Raw genomic sequence first — 9,433 nt, 5'->3', positions numbered from 1 at the left:
AACGGGCGGCGGCCCACACAGACGCTCGGGAACAGCGTCGCCAGGGGCCGGAGGGGGAGGGGGACGGGACCCCCCAAAAACCCCACGGCACCCCAAGCACGAGGCCGGGAAGCCACACACCACACGCCCTCGCATCGCGACCCAGCACAGGCTCCAGGCTCCGCCACTCGACACACCGCGCGCGAGGCAGGGGCGGGGACGGATCGGGAACGTCCTCCACTCACCACACCAGACGACGGCCCGGGAGAGGCCCCGCGGGACCCTCCCCCAGCTCGGAGGGGGGAGGCGCGGGCACGCAGTTACCAACGCGGGCAGCCACTAACGCTCAAAAGCGGGACAGGGAGCGGCAGGGCCGCGGGAGCCCATCGGGGGCGGGCCCCCGCCAACCCGGCAGCGAACGCCGCCTCCCGAACGAGGATCGCTAGAGAACCTCTCCTCACTCTGAGGGTGGCCCGCACCCAACCCCGACGGGAACCCCGCCGGGACCAGCACACATCAAAGGCGTCCATCCTTCCCACCACGGGTGGCAGGGAGGGGTGGGGCGGGGGGGGTCTGCGGCAGCAGCAACACCAACCCTGGTCGGTCGGCCTTGCCGTGCGGGGCCAGAGCAAAGTCGCGCACACGGGCGGGGAAGCCCGCACAGGCCCGGCTCGCCTCCCACTGCAACATCTCAGGTCCCCCGGTGCAACAAGAGCCAGGTGACACGGCAGGGAAGACAAGCCAGGACCAGGGCCGGCAGCTCATGCGGGGAAGCCACCCGCCCGGCGCAACAAGGGAAGAGCGCTCCTCCTCTGGGGAACCGCCTCGACCCCCCCCAGCAGAGACGTCAATCTCTGCGATAACTTTTTTCTCACTCGCACAAGCCCCACAAACCCAAGGACGGCCGGGACACACCACGGGCAGCAGGCTGGCACAAGGCAACGGACAACGCCGGGATCGGGAACGACACCACCACTCAGCCTCAGGCACCTGAGAGAACCGACCGGGAGCGTTCCGGGAGCACCGCAAGAGGGCAGAGCGCGAGGCGCGGCTTTTCACACCACACAGCACGGGCAAGCACGGAGCACCGACCCTCCCTCTCCGCGGAGAGAGCCGACCCCCGTGCCGATAACGAGTCATGGGAAGAGAGGAGCAAGATCAGGGGCGCCCCCCCTCCTCCAGCGTGTACAAGTCCCCGACCTCACGGCGAGGGCAGGGAGAGCGCAGCCGGACCCGGTTGCCGCACCCCTGCCTCCCCGCACACCACCGGCGCCGGCACGGTGGGACGGTGAGGGCAGGGGCCCACGGGCAGAACGAGAAGAGCGGTCCCATTCGCCATGAATGTCCGTCCCTCGCCTGGCGCAGCTTAGGCCCGGGCCCGAAGGAGATCGCAACGTCACCACATCAATCACACCGAGGGGGCGGAGAAGACAGCCACACGGCACTCGGGAGGCGGTGGGGCCCAGGAAGCTCGGCTCCCGAGAGGGCCAACAGCCTGGGATAAAAGCGTAGCCAGGACAGACAACCTTTCGTGAGTAACGAGCGAGGTAAAAGGAAAAAAAAAAAATAAAAAATAAAAAAATAAAAAAATAAAAAAAATACCACGGGCTTCAGCGTCCCTGGCGCTCGGGATTACCAGGACACCTCCGCCGGGCACAGAGCCGAAAGAAGCTAGAGAGGAAAAAAAGAAAAAGAAAAAGAACCACGGACAGCGCTCGGGAGTAGCGCAGGTCAGCGGCCGACCAGGCCCGCCATCGGGAAGCGGCAGGTCGGGGGAGTCGGAGCTAGGGGCGATAGGGAAAAAAAAAAAAAAAAAAAAAGCCACGGAGGTCGGACGAGCACGACGGCAGGACGGGGATGCCGCACACGCACAGGCAAGGCAAGGCAGGACTCGCCCCCCGCCTTTTCCTCCTCAAGCCGGCCACGGCGAGGGAAGCACACCGCGCGGGCCTACCTATGCACCCCAGGCAACCAACCACTCTCCTCCTCGGCGTGCCGAGGCAAGGGCCAGAATCCGGCACCGGGAGCGGGGGAGAGATCAAGGACGACGGGACTCACTCAGCCACCAACCAACAACCACCACCACCACCACCACCACCACCACCACCACACCCACGAGCCACCACAGGGGCAAGGCCTGCTCAGGGCAGCGGGAGCCCGGGGTGCGGGGGGAAGGGCAGGGGGACCCGGACCGGGAAGAGACGGGAAAGGCCCGGCACACAGCATCCGAGAGAGCCCCAAAAGACCCGCTGACAGCCACCGGGACACGGCATGCCAGCACCCTCCTGCAGGTACAAAATCCTCACGTCACCACGCCAAAACCAGCTGGTCACGCAGGGGCGACAACTCGCTGGCGACAGGGACCTCTCGGAAACCACATCGGGGACACCTGTCCCCAACATGTCCCCAACAGAGCCAGACACGGAACTCTCAGGGACAGCTGGTCGACCACATAAGGCGAAGACAGACGAAGAGAGAGGGCGGGAGCGGGGTCAGGGGACGCACCCGCCCCACTACCCCGGGTGCGCACGGGCTCACGGCACGAGCGGCACGGGGAGCCTTCCCCCGGCAGACGCGAGGCACCCACTCCGAGAGGCACCCAGCCACCACACCCACACCGCGCGGGGTCGGTGGTGAGCGCCCTGCCGCCAGCACGCACACACGCGGGACTCCCGGGCTCGGGTCCCCGACTCCCGAGGTGCTCCCTCCGCCTCGACTTTTCCCCTACGCAGGGCCCACCGGGCAAGTCCCCGCCATCGCGCACACCGCAGACGGTAGGTAGGTAGGTCCCGGCCCCGAGGCTCGCCTCGGCCGTGCCCACGGCTCCTCGCGCCGGAGAAGTCTGTCCTCCGGCCTCCGGGGCCGTGGAGAAGGCCGTGGAGGAAGGCCACACGGGGCCGGCGACCCAGGCCCTCGCGCCCGGCACGCGCCAAGCGCTCACTCGGAGGTGACTCCGACGACCATCCTATGTCGGGGAGGGGCGGGGTGTAGGTCCCGGCCCCGAGGCTCGCCTCGGCCGTGCCCACGGCTCCTCCCGCCGCAGAGGTCTGGCCTCTGGCCTCCGGGGCCATGGAGGGAGACCACACGGGGCCGGCGACCCAGGCCCTCGCGCCCGGCACGCGCCAAGCGCTCACTCGGAGGTGACTCCGACGACCATCCTATGTCGGGGAGGGGGGGGGGTGTAGGTCCCGGCCCCGAGGCTCGCCTCGGCCGTGCCCACGGCTCCTCCCGCCGCAGAGGTCTGTCCTCCGGCCTCCGGGGCCGTGGAGGGAGACCACACGGGGCCGGCGACCCAGGCCCTCGCGCCCGGCACGCGCCAAGCGCTCACTCGGAGGTGACTCCGGGGAGGGGGGGTGGTCCGAGTCCGGGCCGGGACCGGCCCCACCACCTAGCGGCTCACCCGGGGACCCTTTCCCCCGACTCCCGAGACGTCCCTCGTACTCTCCTTCTTTCGCCCTCAAAGACCAGAGTCCAGGGAGGGGAGGAGGACAAGGCGTCGGGCCCAGACAGAACTACGGGAGGGGAGGAGGACAAGGCGTCGGGCCCAGACAGAACTACTGGTCGACCCGACCAAGCCGCCACCCCCGGCACAGACCGGGCACGGAAGAGAGAGCGGCGACTCACGGCCCCACCCCGCGCTCGCCTGCGGGCGCAAAGTCCGACAGAACAGCCGCCCCGGCGCCACAGCGACACCACGGCGACAGTCGCGCCCGGCACCCGGTAGAGGCCGGGCCTCCGCCCGGCTCGCTGCCGCCAGACCTCCTCCTTCACTCGCTCGCTCGGCTGAGAACGAGGGGACTGTCATATCAAGGCGGACGCCAGGGGGAGCACGACAACCGCCTTCCAACGACCGACTCCACCGAGCCGCCGTACCCCGGATCGGCGCGCGCCGGCCGGCTCTGAGCTCCGGAGACACAGAACACGGAAACGAATCGCCTCACTCCCCACCGCCACGCACCGAGAGGCACAACCTAGGTCAGGACCTGCAGCCGGGTCCTCTCTGCGACCTCACGAACGACACCAGAGCCACCAGAGACCTAGACCGAGATCGAGCCGCCGCCGCCGCCGCCAACCGCGACCAAAGTGAAACCAGGAACCAGGACGGGAGTCGCCCGAACGGAGCGGCCCGAACCCGAGAACCGGGAAGCCGGGCTCGGTCCCAAGCAGGAAGGGGCGGCAAAGACGGCAGGCCTGCACCACGAGAGAAAACGAACCGGCCACCCGCACGACCTCCGCCGCCCGTGGCAAGACCCCCACCCCCACCCAACATGGCCAGAAAAGGGCAAGTGAGCGCTCGTCCCACCGTCTGCCCGCCCGTCTTTTTTTTTTTTTTTTTGGGGGGGGGGGTGTTTGTACGTTTTGTTTTCTTTTTCCCCCAGATGGAAACCAGAAAGAAACAACAACAACAACAACAACAACAACAACAACAACAACAACAAAAAACTCCCAAAGATGGGTCGGCTCCAGCAAGAGACGAGCCCTCGGGAGGCACCCCGCTCACTTGTGAAAGTCCGCCGCCCGCCCGCCCCACAACACGCTCCCTCCCCCCGCCCCCACCCGCCCCCCCCCCCCTTCACAGGCAGGGAAAGGGCAGGGGGAAGGCCAGAGAGAGGTTTCTTCTAACACAGAGAGGGTAGGTACACGTCACGCACACAGGTCTGGAAACCCACGGTGACAGCGCCATGGGAAGCGTGAGTCCACTCACCCATCACTAAATGACAGGAAAGCCAAACGAGAGCCGCTGGCTGGGCAGAAAAGGCCTTTGACAAAATTCAACATTCATTCATGCTAAAAGCTCTGGAGAAAATAGGAATAGAAGGAACATTTCTAAAAACAATAAAAGCCATTTATGACAGACCAATAGCCAATATTATACTTAATGGGGAAAAGCTACAACCAATTCTCCTAAAATCAGGAACAAGGCAAGGATGCCCACTGTCTCCACTCCTCTTCAATATAGTCCTAGAACCCTTAGCCAGGGCAATAAGGCAAGAAAAAGACATTAAAGGGATCCGCATAGGGAAAGAAAAAGTTAAACTATCCCTTTTTGCAGACGACATGATACTATACCTCCCTCCACGATCCCTAAAAGTCCATCCCGAATCTCTTAGAAATCATAACTCTCTTCGTCAAAATAGCAGGATACAAAATAAACCCACAAAAATCAGTTGCCTTCCTATACACTGATAATGTACAGGAAGAGAGGGAAATAAAGGGAGCAACCCCATTCACAATAACCTCCCGAAAAATAAAATATTTAGGAATTAACCTAACCAAAGATGTAAAAGAACTATTTAATGAGAACTATAAAAAGTTAAAGAAAGAAATTGCAGAAGACACTAGGAAATGGAAAGACCTCCCATGCTCCTGGATAGGCCGACTTAATATAGTAAAGATGGTAATACTTCCAAAACTAATATACAAATTCAACGCAATTCCTATTAAAATCCCAATGACGTACATCACTGAAATACAGAAAACAGTCCAAAAATTCATATGGAACAACAAAAGACCTAGAATAGCCAAAACAATTCTAGGGGATAAAGACAATATGGGAGGGCTATCCATGCCGAACTTCAAACTCTACTACAGAGCTATAATAACAAAGACAGCATGGTACTGGCACAAAAACAGACCCGAAGACCAATGGAACAGAATAGAAGATCCAGAAATAAATCCACAGGCCTACAGCCAGCTGATATTCGACAAAGGAGCCAAAGACATACAATGGAAGAAACACAGCCTCTTCAACCGCTGGTACTGGGAAAACTGGGCAGCCACATGCAGAAAACTAAAAGTGGACCCCAGCCTATCACCATGCACCAACATCAACTCAAAATGGATTAAAGACCTTAACATTAAACCTGAATCTCTGAAACTACTGCAGGACAGAGTAGGAGAGACACTTGAACTAATAGGCACAGGAAGGAACTTCCTGAACAGAGTCCCAGGGTCACAACAAATTGGAGAGAGACTCGACAAATGGGACTACCTTAAAATAAAAAAAAAAAAAAAACAAAAACAAAAACAAAAAAACAGCTAGCCTTTTCTAATAGGCTCTGCCACTCTCTCTGGAGCAGGATTCGGGGCATGAGGCGATGAATCTGAACCCGACACACAGGTGTTGGAGGGTAGAGGCATCTTCACTCACATGCCTGTGGTGGAGGACCTGGACCCGAGTGTGGCGGTGCACAGTGGGTGTGGGTGTGTGTGTCTGTGACTCTGTGTGTGTGTGTCTGTGACTCTGTGTGTGTGTGTGTGTGTGTGTGTGTGTGTGTGTGTGTGTGTGTGTGTGTGTGTGTGCGGGGCTGGGGGGAGGGCAGGTAGGGAACCCTAGGAGGAAAGACAGGGAGAGACAGACGAGGGGCCCCGGCCCAAACAGAGTGGGGGGGTCAGAGGGGCGATCCTATCTCCCGGGGGGGGGGGGTGAAGCATGGTTAGAACCCACAGGCCCGGCGGGCGTACTTCTCTTTGGAGTTCGCACTGGGAACATATGCGGGCAGAAGCGCCCCAGCACACACATCGCATCGCAGACGGGTAGAGAGGCAGAGCCAGGGGGTCAGGCATGGTAAACACTCTATTCCGTCAACACACACACACACACACACACACACACACACACACACACACACACACACACACACACACACACACACACACACACACACACCCTTAGGGTGTGTGTACAATATCCACAAGGTAAAAGTTTATTCATCCATTCCCCAAAGAAGAAGAAGAAGATTATGTCAGTTACAGGGAAGTAGATGGATGGACTGATGGACTAGGAGCGGGGGGGGGGGGGGGCAGAGGGGGGGGTGCCGGCGGCGGCGGAGAAGAACCTAGAACAGGTGATGCCAGGGGAAGACAGACCGGCGGAGAGACAGACAGACCGACCAACCAACGGCACCTGTTTTCTCTCCTACGTGGATGCTAGACCTAAACTATAACTGGACATGGTAAGCTACACAGCACTCCGGGCAAACAGAGTGTGTGTGTGTCCCCGTGTGTGTGACACACATACTGTCCTTTTGTCAGAAGGTGTAACTTCTCTGAGCATTTAAGATATTGCAGAGAAGACACAAGACGTAATATCCGTAAGTGGCACGACTGTGAACGTATTATAACAACCGGACGTGTGAGGACCAAAGCTGGAATTAGGAGGACAGAAATGTACCTGTCCTCACGCTTTGGGTCATGATCACAAGTACATTTGGTTTAGGATCTTTCAAAACACATCGATGTATCCTTCTGGACACGATGGTCTAGGACCACACTAGTCAATAGCCACTTCAAAGCCAGATCCGCGGTTGGATACGTTTCAATTGGCTTATATTGCATCCTCCAATATTTTTCTCTTCTTTTTATTCTACCTTCTCACTAAAGATCCAGTGGTATAAAGCTACTTTTATTCTCTTAATATTCCATAACTGAAGTGATCTGCTTTGTTTTGCAGCTTTCTCAGCTTAATTCACTGAGGCCTATTTAGTCACACATGATGAGAGGTCCAGAAACATCTTTGGGGCCACGGATGGCTTTTGTAAAGTCCATTTGGGGAAATAGCAAATATAATCTACCATGTCCTAAAATGTAACAGATTATCTCTATGGGGCCGATAGAAATATCCAGATGTGCCCTGTCAACAGCCAGTTATTTTAATTTACTTAAGGGAAATCAAGTGAATAAAAGTCTATATAGTTCAAGAAATTGTATTCTGATACCTATATAAAAAGTTTACCTGAGTGGGTGAGGACATTTGCATGAAATTTCACCTAGGGCAGCACTTGATATTTATAACTCTCCCTAAACTATTGCATTGCCTGTTTTCCATTTTCTTGGCACTCCTTTAGAAATGTTCCCGTCTCAATCTTTCACCCACTGCAGCCGTGGGACCCTTTTTCATAATACGGACGTAAAGACATTTGTGGTACCGTATATAAATTACAACCGTAGGGGCTGGGAAGGTGGCTCAGTGGTAGAGTGCTTGCCTTGCATGCCTGAGGCCCTGGGTTGGATTCCTCAGCACCACATTAAGCAAAAAGAAAAAAGCCGGAAGTGGCGCTGTGGCTCAAGTGGTAGAGCGCTAGCCTTGAGCTGAAGAGCTGAGGGACAGCGCCCAGGCCCAGAGTTCAGGCCCCACGACCGGATCCAAAAAAAAAAAATTACAACCGTAAATAAACTGGTACAGTTTGCTCGTAAGACATAATATCCAAACGAATTCCGTGTCCAGAAAATAACGAAAAAAAACACCCCCTGCGGGCCCCCCTCCCCCTCCGCTCGGCCCTCCCTTCAAGAACATTTCCTTGTTTGCTGTTGTTTCGTTTTGTTTCGTTGTAAATAAATAAAGCCGCAGAAGAGAGCCGGCGATACCTCATCGCTACTCTCGCGAGAGTCTCTCGGACTCTCGCGAGAGTCGCCAGCCCCCGCCATCAGCACCGAATCATTCCCTGTCACTCCACACGGTGTCCAGTAGGTGGCACCCCAAAACAAGGAAAAAGAACGTCAGGCCCAAGATCGATCAAGACACTTAGGAAGGTCTTGTGAGGAAGGAACACCTCCCCCTACACACACACACACACACACACACACACACACACACACACACACACACACACACACACACACACACACACACACACACACACACACACACACACACACACACACACACACACACACACACACACACACACACACACACACCAGCACATCCCCGCCCACACAGGTCATGAATGGCAAACCCCTATGGCACAGAGAGACAGACAGACAAAACACATGGGGTGTGGAGAGAGACCGGAAATCAAAAACAAAAACAAAAACAAAAAACATTTTCCTGGCTTGACCTATGAATGGGCCTGGGCTGGCATTCTGTCCTCTGGGCCCTACAGTCAATCCATGGCGGTCGCTCCTCTCTCCTCATCACTGTAATCCTATCTGATATTTGCCAGAGCCGAACGTGCAGTGGGGACACTTTGGTTCATCGATCTAAACTAGGGCCCGGGGCGGAGGGGGTGGTGGTGGTGGAGGGGAAGCCTAGGAAGTCTGTTGCTATAGTTGGTGGCGGCGGCGGTGGTGGTGGCGGCAGTGCAAAGTGTGTGTGGGGGGAGGGGGGGAGGTAGATCACATGCTGCCATACGTGCCTGTGCCTGTGTGGTAGGAAACAGCAGCAAAGATCAAGGGGTGCAGGGTGTGTGTGTGCACGACGCCCCAGTCAGTCCTGGGGCTTGAACTCAGAGCCTGAGTGCTGTCCCTTGGCTCTTGTGCTCAAGACTGGCACTCTGGGGCTGGGAAGGTGGCTCAGTGGTAGAGCGCTTGCCTTGCATGCGTGAGGCCCTGGATTCGATTCCTCAGCACCACATAAGCAGAAAAAAAGCCGGAAGTGGCATTGTGGCTCAAGTGGTAGAATGCTAGCCTTAACCTGAAGAGATGAGGGACAGCGCCCAGGCCCAGAGTTCAG

This window comes from Dipodomys merriami, unplaced genomic scaffold, assembly GCF_024711535.1.
Source record: "Dipodomys merriami isolate MVZ:Mamm:240054 unplaced genomic scaffold, mDipMer1.0.p SCAF_821, whole genome shotgun sequence".
In the NCBI taxonomy this organism is placed as follows: domain Eukaryota; kingdom Metazoa; phylum Chordata; class Mammalia; order Rodentia; family Heteromyidae; genus Dipodomys; species Dipodomys merriami.
The sequence above is the reverse complement of the archived record's forward strand: the minus strand, read 5'-3'. Positions refer to the sequence as shown.